This window comes from Lygodium microphyllum, chromosome 16 (genome assembly GCF_053477565.2).
Source record: "Lygodium microphyllum isolate KBCC chromosome 16, Lygodium_microphyllum_v1.1.10, whole genome shotgun sequence".
Lineage (NCBI taxonomy): Eukaryota > Viridiplantae > Streptophyta > Polypodiopsida > Schizaeales > Lygodiaceae > Lygodium > Lygodium microphyllum.
The window spans coordinates 43,530,054-43,550,482 of record NC_141150.1 but is presented as its reverse complement, the minus strand read 5'-3'; positions in this window follow the sequence as shown (position 1 = coordinate 43,550,482).

The window sequence follows — 20,429 nt, the reverse complement described above, 5'->3', positions numbered from 1 at the left end:
TAAAATTCTCTTCTTAACTCATATTTTAAAGTGCATATGGTTGTTTTTTGTTGGATCTTCTTATTAAAAAAACATTTGATTTTCTTTTGTTTTGAAATTGACATCCCCCTAGAATATGACACAACATACCTCAAATTTATGAGAAACTTGTAAAAGATAATCTTTCACATGTTGAATAATAACCTAGTTTCAATTTGCAACTATTTTGTGGCTTCTCTATTCTAAATGTCAAAGGTTGACTAAATTTTAGGGCTCATATCAGGACATGTTGGCAAGGGCCAAGTAATACCCTTGACAAATTACTCAACAATTGGTCTATTTTACAACGTTTAGCTTCAGTGGCTATCCAGGTGGAGCAAATGCCATTTTTACTATATTTGATCTTTTCCAATGTGCCTCACTATCAATCATGAGAATGGAACCCATGACTTGTGTTTAACACACATTCTCACTTCTAAGAGGACTTATTGTCCACTTTCATATTTTAACGTATGTCTAATCGATGTAGAAGACAACATATTAGTAGCATTGCATTCATGCTCCTAGAAAGCAACATTTTATTATAGTTCTGCCTATTGAAGTCCTAATACCAGTTAGAGTTTTGTCATCTACTTAAAATAAATATGAAATTTCAAAGTTTCTTATTCTAGCATTGATACTGCAAAAGAACAAGCATTTCTTTAAAGCATTTAGCTAGGCGTTTAGGGCCCATTCACACCCAAGGGTAGTGGGGCTACAAATACCCCACTCCCCCCACCATCACTTCGTCTTACTCGTCCCTTCCCCCCATTCACACTTGCAAAATAGGTAGTTCTAACTCAAGGCTTATTGGGTTAACCCTTTTGACTGGTCCATCAAAAAATTTGTAGCACATGCCATCCAATCGAATGTGGCTCTCTGACAACTTTCTTCATTATCTGATTTAAAAACTAGATTTGAGGGACTAGGTTTGCGACCATAATGGAACAAACTTTAGAGAAAGCCACTACTAACCCCATTGCCCTTGGTGTGATGGGACCCTCCTTAGTAAGTATTTCTTTTGAGCATTCAACTCTAGGAGTCAAACAATAAGGGACTTGGGAAAAGAGGCCCTAAGCTTACAAAGTGGGATACAGTCTTCGTAGGTAAAAGGAAAGCCTAAGTGGATCGTTTTCCTTGTTGCATCTATTTGATGTTACAAAAATAATTTTCAATATTAATATTTCACTTCACATTTAAAAAATAGATATTTCAATTAAAATCTACATTTAAGCATATCATTGATTCGCCCAAGACGCATACTTTCGAAGAAAGTAAGGAAGGCTAGGCAAATTAGAGGAAACATACTTTGTTCCCTATGTGTAACTTCTATATGTATGGGCTAATAGATTTATGCGATAACTTCGTGTATTTGGAACAATAGATTTATGTGCTTGCTGTTGTGTAAAAGTGGAGTTTGGTTCAAAGTGGATCCTCTGCACATTCATATATAACTTTCTATCTTTTGCCAAACAAAACCTGGTTAGAGTTTCAAAAACAAAAATCTACATTGAAAAGAGAAGGCTTGGAGATCTTTACCTTTGCCTTGGGTTTGATAAATGTTTGTATGGGATTGGGGGAAAATGCTAAGTGCAACAAAAGGGAATATACCAAAGGTCATATGTTGCTTTCACGAGAAGGATGCAAGTCTTCTGGCTTCAAACTTGAAAGGGGGATGATGATGATGATGATGATGAGAAGCCCGAGAAGAAGTCTACCAAGTGAGGAGTGAGGGCTGCTAGAATAGTGAAACCCTTGGATGTCACCAAATTGGCCACCTTTAGGGCCTTTTACCCTAGGTGAAACACCCCCTCCCCCCCAACATTTATGAGGATATATGGGTGGCGTCATACTCAAGAACATAACATAGACATTGTAATTGTAATGAATTATGATCGACCATGCAGCTAGCTGTACACCTTCCACGAGAGAGAGAGAGGGAGAGGGAGAGGGAGAGGGAGAGAGAGAAGCGGTCAAGTCTATTGTTATGGTGGACTCTGCGAGAATGAGAGAGTCCATCGTCTCGATATATCTGATTGTCATTCAAACTGGAAAGTAAAGCTGGCGCTCTCTCAGAGTCTCCCTGTGTCTCTGTCTCGTAAGTAGTAGTAGTCTTTCAGAAGACGGGCGGGGGGGGGGATCGCGCGCGCTGTAGAGATTACATAGGGATCAGTGATGTGTACCCGAACGTCCATCCAACCGCACATTATTCTGCCCCTTTCCTTCCCTTTAGAGCTGTAAATGCAACACACCCTTGCCGCCTAGTACCCCTTTGCTTTCTTCGAAAACCCTCCAAAAAGCTTTACCAGCCAGTGCCAGAGTTCCGGATTACTTACCTCATATACTACTTCCTTGAGGCTTGCCCTTTGTTTTTTGTTTCTCACAAGAGTTCTTTATTGGCATGCTTGCTCCTTGTATACTTGCAAGTTTACTAACCACAAGTTTTGCACTTTGTGCAAGATGCCGGATAAAATTTGGTCTCTGTTTTCTGAGTCCGATGCCTAAGAGACCAAACACATGCAAGTCTATGGACCTGCACAAGTTGACATGACAAATTGTTGAATATGCATGTCCAGATGCTCGATCGACTACCACAAGTCTTCATGACAAAAGATTAAGCATGCTACACACCGCTACATTGACAAACAACTAGACAACATTGAATATAAGACTGCTGCTAATCATCAAAATATATTCTAGAAATTGAGGGTGCTCTCTTTGCTTGCCATAGTTTTGCCTTTGTGAAAACTAAAGACTAGTTCAACAAACATGCCTCAATGAGCCTCTATGTGTGTGTGTGTGGGGGGGGGGGGGGGGCATAGGTATGAACTTGCACATGTAAATTCTATTGACATAACACACAAATATGTGTGTCCAAGTCCTAAGAGCAAGCTCTAAGGCAAAATCAACTTGTACAAGGTAGTTTCTATGTTAAAGCTAAGAATTTCGAATCTCACTCTACTATAAAGAGGCTTATTATATGGCACCTCAAATTGTATCCTAAACTTGTTATGTGAAGAAAGAGCATGCTACCTTGATACACACATACTCAGTACTATTTCAGAAAAAGAAAGACGGAACACTCCGCCTTTGTATTGATTATCGTGGATTAAACCAAGTAACAATGAAAAATAAATATCCAATCCCTAGGATAGACGAGTTGCTTGACCGACTCCAAGGAGCAAACGTCTTTTCAAAGATCGATCTCAGATTAGGCTATTATCAAATAAGAATTAGGGAGGAAGATATCCCTAAAACTACTTTTAACACAAGATATGGTCATTATGAGTTTATTGTGATGTCAATTGGATTAACAAATGCTCATGCCACCTTCAACAGGTTGATGTAATACATTTTTTGACCCTACCTTGACAACTTTAATATTCTTTGATGATATCTTAACATATTCCACGAATGAAGAAGACCATGGACCATAACTACGAATAGTGTTTGAAACAATGAGAGCCCACAAATTGTATGCTAAAAAGAAGAAATGTGCCTTCTTCAAGAAGCAGGTTGAATATTTAGAATTCATAGTATCGGCAAATGGCATTTCAGTGGATCCTGCTAAGGTCCAAGATGTACAAGATTGGCCACCCCCAACAACGGTCAAGAAAGTGAGAAGCTTTCTAGGGCTAATAGATTGGTATAGAGTCTTCATTAGAGACCATGTCTCAATTGCCGTGCCTCTCACTAACCTTCTCAAAAAGCAAGTCTCCATTATATGGATGTATGCCGAACAATCTAGCTTTGAGAAGCTTAAGCAGAGTTTGGTAACCGCCCCTATCTTAAGGCTACCTAACCTAAGCAAAGAATTCAAAGTCATAACTGACATAAGCTCTCTTGCTTTGGGTTGTGTGCTTATGCAAGAAGGATATCTAGTAGCCTATGCTTCAAGAAAGTTAAAGATCCATGAAAGAAACTATGCCACACATGATCTAGAATTACTTGCTATAATTTATGCCTTTAAACTATGGAGACATTACTTGCTTGGTAATAGGTTTTCTCTAGTCATACTGATTGTAAAAGCCTAAAGGGGATTTTTACTCAACTAGATCTCAATATGAGACAACACCAATGGATTGAGACCTTGCAAGAATTTGACTTTGAAATCAAATATAGACCATGAAAGGAGAATGTGATTGAGGATGCTCTAAGCTGTAAATAACTTCTTAATGCCCTAATCCTAAAGGAACCCTCTATGGATGAAACTCTTGCTACAATGATTTCAATGCCTAGTAACCCATAAAATAGGATTTTATTTATTTTTTACATATAATATTTTAAAGAAATTCTTAACCACAAATTCCAAGGGGTAATTTGGGTTTGTACAAGATGTAGCAAGGAGACTACAATGAAGGTACTATGTTCCTAAAAGACTTAATATTTTTTATTTGTATTGATCCAACGAAACCTCTTATGGATAAACACGAACACTAATTCTCGGTATATAAAAGACCTTGAGATGGAATTATCAAAATAATACTTTTTGTAATAAAAATAAAAAATAAATTTTTTAAAAAATCGCAAGCAAGGATCCACAAAGCTCCATTGAGAAAAGTCCACCGAGGGAGTTATTCTCAAAAAAAAGAATTCTTGTTTAGCTTCAGTCCAAATTAGATTCCGAGGAAACGAAAATCTGAGAAGACTATTGAAAGGTATTGCCACTTATGCAAAGTTTTGCCGTGATATTATTATTTTTGGAAAGAAAAGATTTGTCTTGGAAATAAATTTGTTAAAATTTTATGTATAACACATTTGAAATAAGATGTTCGTGATTCTAAAATCATCAGGCTAAAAGATGGATGATTGGGTACAAATCACTACTGTGAAACTGACTAAGGTAGTATTCCGATGAGCACAAAAGACCAACTGAGGTAGTGTTCTTGATGGCGCTAGACCTCCCCAAGGCCAGTGTGAATGAAACCTACTGCAAGGGGTTTTCTTTTTTGTTTCATGTTAGTGAGTATAGACCAATCATGACGTGAAAGGTCTTGTCGTAGGGAACTCTAGTCGACAGGAGAAGATGAGGATATCAAGGGGATCTGGTCATAAACTCCTTAGGCTCTTACAAACTATCAACTACCCTTCGAATTCTAGATAGTATCCTAGAAGTTCCAATACTAGTTTAGAAACTAAACTTGGAGAGAATAATACCTTCAGGTTGACATCATTCTAGTTAGAACATGAAACATCATAAAAAGTTATTTTTCTTAAAATAACTATTGTGAAGGGATTGCTTTACTATGTTTTTATGTTGTGAAATAAAGACATATAACGAATTTGCATCAAGAGATGATTCAAAGAAGTTGTTTTTATATGTTGAACCCAAAGTGGTAAGCAATTAGATAATTAAAACTACTCTCTCTCAGAAAGTGGGAGGATGAACCCCAACGGATCTAGACCTATGGTTAGGTGGTCTCGGTGAATCGAGAGCTTTCCTAAGAATGACTAAAAATCATATTTTTGATAGGCCATTAGAGATCAGAAAGCCTAACTCACATTACTTTAGAACCATTGGCAGAAGGGATCAAAGTCCCACACTTCCCTTTGTCTCCCATTCTCTTTGAACCTAGCACAATGCAAGTCCGTTTCAGTCCAGCAAAATCTACAAGGGCTGGAAACTCAAACTGCTAATACTAATCAACCGTTAGTAGTTGATTTGACAAAAAAAAATCAGGTTGATCTTTGTGGGAGCGGTGGGAACTTCCACTGGGGGGTAGACTCAAGCGAGCCTAGTTAGCAAACACTGAGGGTTTTCATCAAAATCCCAGACAGCATTTTCTAGGACATCTCTCGATGGGCTACTAAGAATGTACTACCAATGAAGCAGCTCGAGTGGGCACGTTACAGTTAGATAGTGGCCTACATGGTCATACATTAGTGATTCTACAACTGCACTACATCCACGTAGTCCATCCTTGGTTATGGTACATTCATAATGCCACCTCTTCTTTCCTTAGCAGGTTCACACTTGTCATACTTTCATATTAGTCTTTTACCATGTTGTAGACTTAGTTCTTTGGTGTGGAAGAAGAAAAATATTTTAGCCTTATCTCTCTATATGCTCAAGTCTCCATTGCTTTTGTGTGTGCTCTTGGGTTCTTCACCTCTCTCCCCTCTTTTTTTTTTTCATAGTATCGGAGCCATCTTATAGCAATGTGAACCTTGATTGAAGGATAAGGTTAAAGCATTGGAGCAAAGAGCAAGCAAGCAAGAAAGCGTAAGAAGCTCGTCCATCTTGCTCAATTTACCTTGGCTTATAGTCACATGAGGTGCTTAAGGCTAGTAAGGATGTAGTCTCTAATTGCAATGAAACTTGGTGAGCATGAAGAATAGTGTATATAGTGCAAATTAAGTGCTCTTTGTCGGAGCTTTCGCTCAACTGCCAAGACCCACGGACCGCTTATTGATTCAAGCGTTCCAAGCCAAGCACTAATGGCTACCTCTCACATAGCCGACGCGCCGTCGATCCTACAAATGCAGTGAACTTACCTTGATGCTCGATCGAGTACCCTCCTCTCTCTCGCACTCCGGTAGCTCCACGATTCTAGATGCTAGCTCAAGCATCCTCAAGCCTCCTCCATCTCCAAGCTCCATCCTCCATAGCCGCGCGCGCAAGAGAAGAGAAGAGAAGAGAAGAGAAGTAGAGAAGAGGAGATGGTGAAGAGCTTCACCCTCTTGATCCCTCACTCTCACACACACTCACTCCCTCACACTCTCCACTCCCTCTCTTAAGAGCACACACAAGCAAGAAGGGAAGAAGAAGAGAGGAAGAAGAAGACTAGTTTGCCACACACCAAAGAATGAGCTTCTCATTCACTTTTCAACTTTATATACAAAACCCTACTTCCCTTTTGTGTGGTCATCCCCTTTTCCCTTTTTTACATGGCCGGTCATAGCCTAGGCCTTGTTTTCCATTGTCCTTTTATCTTCCTAGCTTCCTTTTCACTGCCCTTCTACATTTACAAATTGCACGGGTGAGAGCCTGGTGCTCTTATACAAGATTTTAGGGTGCACCTTTTTATTCAAAAATGTGTCTTTCCCTTTTTGTGTTTGCCTTGGACTTTTAAGGTTGTCCTTGCGCTTTTGGCCTTTTCTCCTTTTCTTTCTTCAGTCGGGCTACCTTTTTTCCACCTTTGCCCTGCGTCTTTTCCACTTTCTTTTGCTTTCTTCGTGTTGGGGTTAACATTACCCCCCTCCTAGACGAGTGCCAGTCCCATGGCACTCATTGTCATAGGTAGCAGGTGGTAGCATGCACCGAAGACTTGGGTGACAAGGACGCCTGGGGCTTGCATTGGTGACCGGCACACGTGGGGGTTTGTTGGGGATGCTGCCTAGGACGATTCTTTTCGGGCATGTCGGATGTTGAGGGGGGCAATTAGGGTTGGACGTTGATGAAGAACGAATGATACTTTCGTTGTGGTCTTCAACACCTGCAATTGAAAACCTCTCAGGCGGTCTCTCCCTAAGGGTAGTGTTAGTCTTCTGATAGTGCACAAGACATATTTGATTAGTTTGGGAGACAAGTCAAACTCTAAGCAAGCTAAGAGTATTGTCCTGCACTTGAAGACCCAAACTGTGAATATAGTTCGGTATAGGCATTATGTGAGTGCAGTGCTTGTGCATACTTAGATATTACTTAGGTAGAAGACTTGTCGGCGTGGTGCCTTGTAGAGCAAGGAGCTAAGTTGGTGAAAAAATGTGTTAATGAAGAGATGGAGTACACTTTTGAAGATTGCTGGAGACGTCATTATGGGCTTACCATTGTCGTTGAAGCCTTGCTTACTTTTTTACCCGTTTTTTTTTGCCATGATGAGGCGTGTACATGGAGGGAGCGGTACAAGGCATAACAGGAGTTTTACTCCTCGTCATCCAAATAGTGGGTAAGGGTTGGTGGGGGGCGGGGGGCCTTGTTAAGGAATTTTCAACTTAACAAGTAGCCTTTGATGTGGAGGCGGGTTTTGAGGGTGGTGGTAGAGAGAAAGGGGTGGTTGCATTGGGTGAATTTGTTGTCGTTCATGTCTTCCAACAGTGCACCACAGAAGGATGGCAAAAGAGCAGCACGCATCATGAGGCGAGTCATGGCTTCAGGTTGGTATGGACTCCCTGCTCCTTCCACGTCTCTTCTTTACTGTTTCTCGATGGAGCGACGGGTCGCCAGCTCCAAATCTTCTTCTTCCCTCCTTCTCAGCTCCTCCTCAACCCTCTTTCTTCTTTCCTCCCCTTCCTTTACTGACTCCCTTTGGGCCCATTCGAGCTCTTCCTTCTCTTTTCTCCTTCGCTCCTCCTCTCTTTTTCCATGTAGGGCTTTTGTTCGTTGCTCCGCCTTCCTTTTTGGTGTAGCCTGGGGTTCTCCCTCCTCGTCGGTGTCCGTTTCCGTTTCATCAGTCTGCTCTTCCGCATGAGGCTGGGACTGCGACGGCAATTCGCCACTTTTCTCGTCATCTCCCTGTTTGTCTTCTCCCGCTCGTCCCTGCTCTATCGCTTCCTGGATGATCGCAGTGAGGGCACCTCCAAAACCTATGGTGGAGGCCTTGGAGGATGAGGCTTTGCAGGTTGATCGGGGTGAAGGGGATTCTCTTGCTACGGCCCTTCCTCCTGTTGTCAGGGCCTTTGCCGAATCCTCAATTGTCTTTCTTATGAACCCATTGAGGTTCACCTCGTCCAGTGATTGAGCAGCGATGCTTTCGAGTAGAGGCACATTGATTGTGGACATGATGCTGTTGTACCGCTGACTCGAAAACAGGGTATGCATCATCTTCGCCTGCAGCTGAATCTCTTGATTGGGGATGTCTGCCAGGCTGATTCCGTCGTTGGTGTGGACCTTCACTTTGTCCATTCCCAACATGGCATAGACGTCCCTTTTTGGTTTCTTCTCCACCTTGTTTGGAAGCCCTAGTGCCCTTTCTATTAGTTCGGGGGTCAGTTCGACCTGCACTTGTTTGGTGGCTTCCCTGTCCCGCACCGTGACGGTGCCCTTGTTTCTGTTGAAGGTGCGCAGGAACTCGCGCATAGGGTGTAGTTTATCCTTTGGCCCACTGCGTCCAGGTACCTTTGTAAGTGGCATTGCTCTATAATTTGTCGTACCGCTGGTTCCTCAATGACCACGTCTTCCAGGTTAAATATGTGGCGAAACTTCAGCTGGTTGAACGCTCTCGTTTCCACCGTGAGGCCGTATCTCACTTGTTCTTCCTCCGAGAAGGGGAGCTTGCCAGCTTTGTCTTGACTTGCCATGGTCGCCACCTGCACATTCAGTCAATTAACTTTTTAGTATATTTTGGCAACCAATTTGCTGGATGACCACAAACACAGCAGATTTTATCGTTCATAACCCTAACTTTTCCTTTTAAACTTCTATCACCCCTTTTTATATGGCATTTCAATTTTGAGCCTTTTCATACTTGGTTTACTTTTTAGTTTTAACTCCGTTTACTGCCCCATCCCCCTCGTGGAAAAGAAAAATCCGTCCCAGGATTGGAGGTTGTGGGGCCAAGGCGTTCATGTTTATTTGTGTAGGAGCCAATCGTAGAAGTTGGGGTTATATTCCAGGTGTGCAGCGCAGTCCAGGTCACAGGGTCGGATGCCTACATGTGTGATGTACGTGAGGACATCTGTGAGCAAATCACCGGAGTTGACCCGACTTGCGATGTGGAGCTCTTTTTCTGTCAAGATGCGGTCGAGATAGGGGTGCCCTAAGATATGATCCGACCGCGAAGAGTGGTTAACACTCGATACGAGGTAGGTGCGACGTAGGTGGGATCGTACTCGACCATTTTGATGGCTCTCGGCGTTGGTCATTATGCGGCATCCATCGACTTCCCATTGCAATCTAAGTGCGTACCACCGCTTCAAGAAGGGTGATTTCGTATCCGCCAGGTGGGACAACCTTGCTTTCTCTTGGCTAGTGATGGCAGACGTCGTTCGTGGGTCAAATGATGTGATGAGGCGTTGCTTAATGGCTTGCTCTTTGGAGACCGAGCGAGCGAGCAGCTTGGCGGCAGAGCGAGAAGCTTGTGCAAAGGCGAATTCAAAAGTCTCCCAAGAGCAAGGCATAGTGCGCATGTCAGTTGCAAGGGGTTTTGCTAATAGTCCCAAGTCTAGGCGGTCATAGCTGAGGGCCAATGCAACAAAGGTATCGAGCTGTTTGATGCAGTCCACCACATCATCTCCAGTGTCCTCTGTGAGGTCAGCGGCCAGCGTTAAGAATGACTTCCGTTCATAGGAGAGCTTAAGGCCGGCGGGTGGTTGGGGTTTGCTGGAGCTGGAGGTTCTGACAGTACAGGGCTGCACAACTGGGGGCCCATTTGAGTCGGCAACCTGATGGACGGATGGGTCGAGTTTGATCTTAGGGGCTATGCTACTGCAGTCATCTAGGCTGCTGAGCGGCGGGTTGGGTTGGTTGGATGACGCCACTTGTGGTGATGGCCGTTGTTTGGGTCGTTGGGCGTGTGCGATGCCCGTGGGTTGACACGTAGAGGAATCGGATGGGTGGGGTGAGCCCTGCGATTTGTGGTCTAGAGGTGTCGGGGGACAAGGCCTTGAGGTCGACGTAGAACTAGGGCTTGTGACAGTTGGGATCTTAGGGATCCACAGCGAGGCATTCCCCTCATAGTAGCCTTGTGCACGCAAGAGGACTTTAGGGACCCACATTTGTTTAATCACGTGGCACTTGCGATGGTGGCGTCTTGGTTTCCTAGGTTTAGGTTTGTAGGTCTTCCGCGGACATGCGCATCTAGCTCTAGGTAGTTCGCGAGGCTTCTTAGGTACCCATTGCAAGTGAGTCTGTTGGGGTTTTTCTTTGGGTGCGGCGGGCCGCGGTGCATGGGAATCTGGGTGTGGTAGATATGCATGGCCCCCCTCCTTAGTCCTAGGTGCGGCTATTTCTATCGGTGGCCCGGTGAGCAGTGGTGGGGTTACGAGGCCCTTGCTGAAAGTCGTGACGATAGGCACGTTCCCGATCGTTAAGTGGATGTGTTGCGACTCATAATCAACATTGCAGCATGTTTGCTTTTTAAAAGTTCGCCCGAGCAATGACTCCGTGCTTGCATCCATGGCATTTGGTAAGACATAAAACAGCATGGGGATAGTTTCAGACTCGATAGAAACGACGACTCGGCATGTGCCAAGGATCGGGTAGGATTGAGCCCCGTATCGGCTCAATCTGGCTGTTGTGGGATGAAGTATTGGTGCGCCAAGTTGGGTCCAATGCTCATGCATTAAAATGTTAAAATCCGCCCCCTCATCAATCAAGGCGTTGAAGGAGCACGTCTACTTGGCCGTGACTGTGATGCGGAGGTAGGCGGGTTCTACAGGCTCCTCCTCATTCTCGCAGATTTCCGTAATTGTGGCTACTCGTATTTTGACGGGTGGTTCTACCATTGGTGGTTCATGCAGCGGATGAGTGGGCGGATAGTACTTCTTGATTCGACTGCCATTGAAGAAGCCCATTCCCTCACCATCTAGTGTTTCTAGCTCGACATTACTAGCTCAACTGATTGTGCGGACTTTAAAGGGTCTGAGACCTCTGAATTTCATCTTTTGCTTATGTCCTTTAACTGAGTAGAGGAGCACTAGGTCACCTTGCTCAAACTCTCGTTGCTTGACATGTTTGTCAAACCAGCTTTTGCGTCGGGCTTTCTCAGAGATAAGTGCGTGGGTGGCTAGGAGACGAGGCGTTCTAGCTCAACCAAGCATTGCGTCCATGCTTCCTTCCCTTCCCATCGTTCTTGGAATGCTATCCTCAAGCTAGCGACGAAGAATTCTAATGGGAGAATAGCTTCAGTCCCATAGGTTAGCCTAAAAGTCGTTTGACTGACGGCCGTCTTATAAGCTGTTCGGTAGGCCCACAAGGCTGCCATCAACTTGTTATCCCAGTCACTTCGTGATGCTAAGACTACTTTGGTCAGGACATTGATGAGAATTTTGTTGGTTGATTTAGCCTGGCCATTAGCCTGCGGGTAGTATGGTGAGGATTTGCGATGGATGATGAGAAAGGTGGATAGGAGACGGGCTATCACTTCGTTGATGAAGTGCGTTCCCTGGTCGCTAACCAGTTCGATGGGGCAACCAAAACGCGAGATTACTTGCTCCCATAAGAACTTGGCAGTCGTCCTAGCGTCATTTCTCCGCGTGGCTCTCACCTCCGCCCACTTGGTGAGGTAATCCGTGGCCACCACGATGTACCTGGCTTGTGAATATTGTGCCGCAGGGCTGATGGGTCCTATGAAGTCAATCCCCCATTTTTCGAAGGGTTGGCGAGCGATAACAGGGGTTAACTCCATCCGATCTTTACGAACCGGGACTTTTGTCCTTTGGCACTCGTCACAATGCTTGACAAATTGTGTGGCATCACGGAAGAGTGTGGGCCACCACAACTGGGACTGCAACACCTTTCGTGCTGTAGTGTCCCTGCTAAAGTATCCTCCTGCAATACCGTTGTGTGCCTCTAAGAGCACATCGTGCATCTCATGCTCACATACGCATCTTCGTAGCAGTCCGTCTTGCCCCAGCCTATAGAGCTGGCCTACAATTAGCTGGTAGGGCTAGATTTTCAAGATTAAGCGCCTAAGCCGTGCCCGTTCTATTGGTCATTCGAGCAGCCCATGCTCGAGCACTTGGACTATGTCGTCTGCCCAGTATGGTGTTAGATCGGCCGTGAATAGGTCTCTTTCGTTGGACACATGGGATAAGTGGCTGTCCGGTAACTCGTCCATGATGCCTTGTCCAGCGGCTTCTCTTGTGGGTATACGGGACAGATGATCAGCCATGTAATGTTGTTTTCCCTTCCGTACCACCACTGAGAAGTTGAACTCTAGGAGCAGGAGAAGCCATCGAGCTATACGTCCTGTAGCGCAAGGTTTGTTCACTAAATAGAGCAGGGCTTGATGGTCTATGAAGAAGGTGAAGGGGGTGGCCAGTAGGTAATGCTGGAACTTCTTCACGGCGAATACCATGGCTAATCCCTCCCTTTCCGTTGTTGAATAATTCATCTCTGTCTCAGTGAATTGCCTGCTAGCAAAACTCATTGGGTAATCTAGGTTATGCTCACCAGGTTGGCACAACACTGCCCCCATGGCAAACTTAGAGACGTCGATGTGTACGTGAAAAGTCATAGTCTAGTTTGGGGCTCGTAGGATAGGTGCCATTGTTACGGCTTTTTTCAATTCTTTGTAGGCCCGTTGGCACGCTTCAGTCCACTCGAAGACAATTAGCAGTTTGTACAATGGCCTAGCGATCAGCACGTAGTTCAGTACAAACCGCCGATAGTATCCTGTGTGACCTAAGAAGCATTGAACTCCCGTGTAATTACCTGGGGGTGGAAGGTTCACGATGACCTTGACCTTCGAGAAGTCTGTGGCAATACCATTCTTGGACACCACGTGTCCCAAGATGCATCCGTGCTTCACCCAAAACTGACATTTCAGGGGGTTGAGGGAGAGGCGGTATAAGCGACACCGTTCAAAGACCGCGCGGAGTTTGTCGAGATGTTCGGTCCAGGCCGAATGGACACACAAGTCATCGACAAAGACCTCTAACTCCTTGCGAAGCATGTCCTTGAATATGGTGCACATGAGGCGTTGAAAGGTGGCGGGGGCATTGGTTAGTACGAAGGGCATGACTACGTATGCAAAGACTCCCCACTCAGTGGCGAAGGCGCTCTTGTGCCTATCTGTAGGATGCACTTGCACCTGATTGTACCTCGAGAAGCCATCCAGGAAACTGTAGGCTTCCTTACCTGCCACTCTCTCAAGCATGTGCTCGGTGTACGGTAAGGGGTAGTTGTCTCTCTTTGTAGCGGCGTTTACTTTCTTGTAATTGACGCACACTCGAATCTTGCCGTTTTTCTTCATCACAATGACTATGGGTGACACCCAGTCTGTGTGCTCAATTTCGTAAATGAATCCGGCTCTCATCAGCTTGTCGATTTCCTCCTTGACAGCATGAGCGTACTTTGGATTCATGGGGTATGGTCGCTACTTGACCGGCGTTGCATCCATTGTCATGGGTATGTTGTGAGTCACAACACTCAAATCTACCCCTCGTAGCTCATCTAAAGACCAAGCAAATATGTCCCGGTACTCCCGCAAAAGAGTGACAAGACTGGACTCTTCTTCCGTGGCCAAGTCCTCGGCAATGAACACTGGTCGGGGTACTTCCCCTTCCAGGGCTAGGTTTACCTCCTTGACCTTGGCTGGCCCTTGGATTGGTTCGCTGGTTTGCCCTTGGCGCTTGGCACTTAGCAGAACCACCACACTGTCCCCTCTTTTGAATTTAGAAAAGCGCTTAGGGAGGTCATGCGGCTTCCTTTGTTCCTCTGATCGCGCATCATTGGGACGCTTAGCCTCATCCTGCCGTAACCGTCTGCGCCCCAAGTGGACAGGTAAGTCTCCCTTGGTGCGTCTGGTCATGGGTGGCCTAGGGATTTCTGGGTCACCATCTGAAGTAACTTCAGACTCAGAGTTAAACTCGCTATTCTCACTAGAGGAGGTGGTCTCCCCTGGCGGTCGCAGTTCGGATGCCAATTCGGTTCTAAGCATTGCTGCCGTTCCTGGTTGGGCTAGGCCGGCTTGCTCAAAATCCACAGCTCCCATCCGCTCCAACCAAGCACGATCACATTTCGTACACATGACTCCTTGGTCTACTCTAAGGGCCGGTCTCGTCTGTGGCTTAGCATCTGCCCGGATTTGCTCAATTTCTCGCCCTTCGGTGTCGTATTCTACGGTATCCACCTCACCCTCACTTCCTTCATCGAAGGATTGGCAATCTTCGTATTCGTCATAGGAATCTGCATCGCTAGACTGCTCATCATCCCCCAAGGCCTGCTCTGCCTCGTCTTGTTGGTCGGGAACCAATGCCAAGTTATACTTGAGGTTTAGTTCATGTACCCTGGTCCACTTCCACTCGGGTTCTTCCAAGAGGTCCTGGAGAGGCTTGAGATTGGCGGCTGCGTTGCATGCCAGTCGGTCCGTTAAGTGCCCCAGCATTCCCTGGAGTTCCCTCCTATTGGTAGGCACTTGGAAAATGACAGGCTTAGGCCCTTCATGGAGGCTTGCTGCCATCATGTAGATAGGTGTAGGGAGTGTTTCTTTTGGCTTGCCAATTGTTTTGACAGCTTGCTCGTACGCCTCATGATCTGAGAACGGCAGGTCGAGTGTAGCGAGAACGTGCATCCAATCCCGCTCGTCCTCTAGGCATGGGATATACTTAGTTAAGGACCCATAGGGTTCCTTGTCCTGGGTGTTTTCCTTGAGCAGAGTAGAGACGGCGTCTAGGTCGACTAGCAAGGTCTTCCAAGTGTCCATCTCTATTTTCACAGCATTAGTTCGGTTGCCCAGGAAGATCAGGTTGTTACCCCAGTCTTCAATAACTCTAGCATTGCGCATCCAAGGTCGACCCAATAAGATATCATAGTCCACTCCCTTCATGATGATAAAGTCAACAAAGAATTGGACTCCTGCAATCTTCACTGGCCAATCCTTCAAGACCCCGAATGGCTTCACTCGCATACCGTTTGCTAGCATGACGTTAAACTGAGCAGCTTCGATAGGCGGGTTTCCCCACTTCTGTAACACTGCGTGGCTAAGCACACTAACCGCAGCTCCTGTGTCTACAATCCCCTTCCTTGTTGCGTCTCCCAGGGCTAGGACTGGCAGGATTGCGTGCATCTTCGAGCCCTCCCAGAAGGCGTTGACGTGCAAGGATTTAGGCCCCGAGTGTAGCGTCAAACTTGGCAAGTGCGTTTCCGCATCTTAGTCTTGAGGATCTGCCGGGGCCTGCTCTTGCAGTCTCTCGACCCAATGCTTGAGGTCCTGCCATAGGGCAGAGTGCTGCTTAAGCAGATCTCCCAGGCCAACCGTTATAGGGGTGGTCACTAGTGTGGTCAAGAGATTGCTAAACACTCGTCCTTCCCTTAGCCCAGACTGTCCGGGCCAATGGCCGCGGCTGATCTGCGGGTCTGTTGCGTCTAGGCTTGGCCTCGATGGCATTGCTTGTGGCGTAGCAGCCTCGGCAGACTTAGGTTGGGGCGGTGATGGTGGCGTGCTCATGTTGGAGAGATCATCAATCTCGTCCTCCGTGATGGGTTCAACATCCTTGAGGTGCTGTTGAGCCTCCCTCACCCATTCCTTCACCTTTTCTATGGCTTCCAATTGCCGCTTGGGGTGTGGGTATTCCCCTACCTTAGCGCTTCCCTTTTGGCTGTTTTAGGGGCTAAAGTCTCTGCCTCTGCGTCTGAGACTTTCTTCCCTTGGGGTAAGGTTGTGACACTGTCGGTTTTTAGTGCGACCTTAGCCTCTGATCTCTTATCTTTCCGCCTACGGCTCTTCTTTCCTACTGAGGTCGCGTCAAGATTGCTAGGTCCTGGCAAAGAGATGCCAGCCTGCTTCGTTTGTGTTCGAGTCATAACTCGCAAGGGAATAGGTGTGGCCTCCCCATCGGGGTTTTCAACACCAAACAGCCCCAGCGGAACAGACGGCAAATTAGCTGAACCGGAAGGCGACTTCCGTTTTGGGCAGTCTATGAAAAGATGGGTGATTCCGCACTCTGCGCACCTTTGGTCAGCTTTGTCCATGCTTCCTTGCTCTCTTTCGGGGCAGCATGATGAGACATGAACGGGATGTCCACAAGTCCAACAAGTGACCGGATCCTGTGGCTTTCCTCCTAGGCCTCTACCCCGTCCTCGTCCTAATGCCATCACCGGCACGGGTCGGTAATCCATGAGGATTGCATTGCCCTCGTCGTCATGCGAGACGTAAGTGTATATGTAGGTTTCTTCGTCACTAGGCTCCTCTACGTAGTGTACGGGAGCATCGCTCGGTGGGTGGGTCACATAGGGACCAGGCGGTCTAGGAATACTGGTAGGATTTATGTCCAGCCTAGGGACCGCTGGTTTCATATCATTAGGTGCCGGTAGGGCTAGCAGGGCTCCCCTTCCGAAGAATGGCTGTGGCGTGTTAGCCGAGTAAAGCTGGCCGTAGGGTTGCGTGTATGGTAGTCTACAGTGTGCGGCATCGTGGCCGAACCTACCGCAGTTAGCGCAAGGTCTTGACCTAGGGTCCTGACACTCTGCTGGCAGGTGGTTTCCTCCACAGTACATGCACTGGACGTGTGGACGCATCGGTTGCCTCAACATGTCTTGTATTTTGGCCAATTCCGTCTTAACCTCGGCCAAGCCGTGGTCTGTGTCGGTGGCCTTTCCCTTATCTTGGGATGATGGGTTTGATCGCTCGCTAGAGGTTGGCATTCGCTCTAAACTCCGTGGGTTGGTTTCTTCTAGGTTTGAGATCCTGGAGCTCCGCTCTTTCAGCTGGTCATCAACCCTAATGGCTTCCTCAAAAACCCTAGCTACCACATCTCGTTGCAAGCTTGAGTTGCCTGCTAGTGCCTTGTACAATTCCGCATCCCGAATCCCGCTGATGAATACGGTCGACACTGCCCTATCAGTCAGTCTTTCGCCTAAGGGGATTCTTTTAAGGAGGCTTCTCACGTGGGTCACATAGTCGTGGATGCCCTCCTTCTCCTTCTACTTGACGTTCATCAGGCGTACTAGTAGGTTGTCAGAGTATCCGGGTTTGGCAAACCTATTGACAAAAAGGTCCTTGAGGTTATTGAAGTTGGCTCGTTCTATGGCGTCTAGGCTTGTATACCACGTCATACCCTTATTGCTTAAGCAAAGTCCAAATGCTTGCGAACGTTGGGCCTGGTCGTTGAGGCCATTGGCTTCATAGACTTGCTCAAACTGCTCGACAAAGCTGTATGGGTCGTCCGGTGGCTGGTACTTGTCGAGTTGCTTGGCGACAATAGGTATTTTGGCTTGGCTCTTTGAGCCTTGGTTTGCCCCCAGCCCTGCAAGTAGCGAGGTTGCTAGCGCAGTGGCATTCTGTTCTACCGCGGTGTTATCGAGCACCTGTTTCATGATGAGCTCGCCCAGCATCAGGTCTTCCTCTAGTGCTCTTTCCTAGTCTGTACAGTTCCGGCCAGCCAAGTTCAGCACTCGCTGCACCTCATGCAACTCCATGCTTTGCCTTAGGCTCCTGGCTTGTTGGTCCCTGTTGTACTCGGCTATGCCCTGCAGTGCCTTGTGGGCTAGCCTTCTCTCCTCCTCTAGGTCCGCAATGATTTCGTCTGCCGTCCTACCATGGTGCTCGTACCTGGCATGCACATCGTAATTGCTCACCATCTGTTGTATGGCGTCTGGGAATGTGCTAACATCTAGCTTCCCTGTAAACCGATGGTCTGAGCCTCCCTCTGTCATGGTTGAATTCTTATGCCTGGTCGTGAGTCAGATCCTTGTCGTTGATGCTCCTTGCTTGATCCTACCCTGTGCTCCGCGTGTTTGCACACACCTTGGGTCTTCTCCTATTGGTGGGTTTTTTGGGCGATTTATCTGAGTGAGTTCCTTTAATTTTTGAATGCAGTGCTCAACTTATGGTCACTCGTGAGTGTGTTGTTCCTCGCGCACTTGTGCTCAATTAGGCTTTCGGCTTTCCTTAGTGTACTTCAAGTGCGGAAATTCAACCTGAGTGCTGTGAGCAATTCCCCGGCGTCTCACTCACTCTTGCTCGTTTTGGGCCTGACAAGCTTTGCTACTCTAGTTCTGGCCGTTCTACGGGTTCTAGGGTCTTATGCTGCTTCCTGTTGTTCACACGGGGGTGGGTCACTGGGGGAGTGCCCTAGTGTGTCCCTGGATGGGTCACGTTTTGTTTTGGTTTGACTCTGGGAATCAGACGTTCGATTTACTAGTGGTCCGATTTACCAGTGGTCCGATTGCGAGAATCGGACCTGGTGTATCAGGGCTGAGTGGCAGTCTTAAGGTCCGCGTGTCCGATTCTCAAAAATCGGACGAGCAAGTGTTCGATTATGGGCTGGTCCGCTGTCCGATTTGTCCGACTGGTCCGATCGGACAGGGTAGTCCGATTCCTAGAATCGGTCAGACTGGTCCGAGTGTCCAATCCTAGTGGTCCGATTATGGATGGGTCCGATTCTAGGAATCAGACCCGGACAGGTGGTCCGATTGGTGACGTGTATTAATTCGTCCGATCGGACAGGGTGGGTCCGAGTCAAAGCGTCCGAGTCGGACAGGTTGGTTCGAGCGTCCTATTCTCAAAATCAGACGGGTTGGTCCGATCCTAGTAGTCGAACAGGTTGTTCCGATCGGACGGTTGTCCGAGTGTCCGATTCTGGGAATCAGACACTGGGTCGAACATCCGAGTCCGTCGGTCCGATGAGCTTGCGCACAAGGATTTGCTCTACTTTCTCCAGATGTTTTATCCTATTGACCATGCGATTAACCAGCGACGGAGTTGAAATGGTGAGGAGGAGATCGGTTACCTGGGAGTCGCCGAACGCGATGTCCTCTGTGCCCTGGTCGATCGGACGGTTGCCAAGCTCTCTCTCTCTCTCACTCTCTATCTCTCTCGCTCTCCGTTGGTTGGAAATGGGAGTTCTCTTGCCCTCCCAGAGTTTATACCCTGCTAGTTCTTCCCTGAACACTACAGATTCCTTCCCTGGCGTTTCCTATGCAGTTACCTTTGCATTTACTCCATTTTTCCTTTTGTTTCCTGTGTTTTTCCCCCTGTTTCACATTGGCACATTGTTTACTCTTAATGTAAGTCTACCTAAAATGGACGTTGCCATGTTTGCACAAGGTTTGCAATGTTGTGGATGATATTGAAATTTGACATAAGAAAATTGGTCATTTGAATGTGCAATGACTAAAAGACATGCAATCAAAGCAGGTTGTGGATGGTTTGCCTAAGTTCAGGGTTGATTGGATGCAATTAAAATAGGTTGTGGATGGTTTGCTCAAGTTTAGGGTTGATGGGATGCATAAAGTATGTGGAGCATGTCAATTTGCAAAGCAGGTAAGGCATGCATTTTCACATGAAAAGCATGTATATAAAATTCACTTGAATTAATACATTCTGATGTGTGCAATCCTACAAAGATTGCAACTCTAAGTGGTTTCAGATATTATGTTTCCTTCATTGATGATCATACTCACAAAATATGGGTTTACTTCATATGTGAGAGAAGTGAGGTATTCACTTGCTTTAAAAGCTTTGAGGAATTGATTGAGAAGGAGTCAAGGTTGCGTATTAAATGCCTAAGGTAAAATAGAGGGGGAGGATATCTCTCCAATGAGTTTTTTGATTTTTGCATAAAAATGGTATACAGAGGTAGTATACAAGTAGATATACTCAGTATAGCAAAATGGAGTTGCTGAGCAAAAAAATAGGCATCTTGTATAGGTGAATCATGCATTGATATTAGAAAGAAACTTGCCTCATTATTATTGTTTCTCTAAAGAAGGTACTACTATATAGATTATGAATTTGACATACATTATTGTTGTACATGGTATAACACGAATAAAAAACCAAATATATCCAATCTGAAAGTATTTTGAT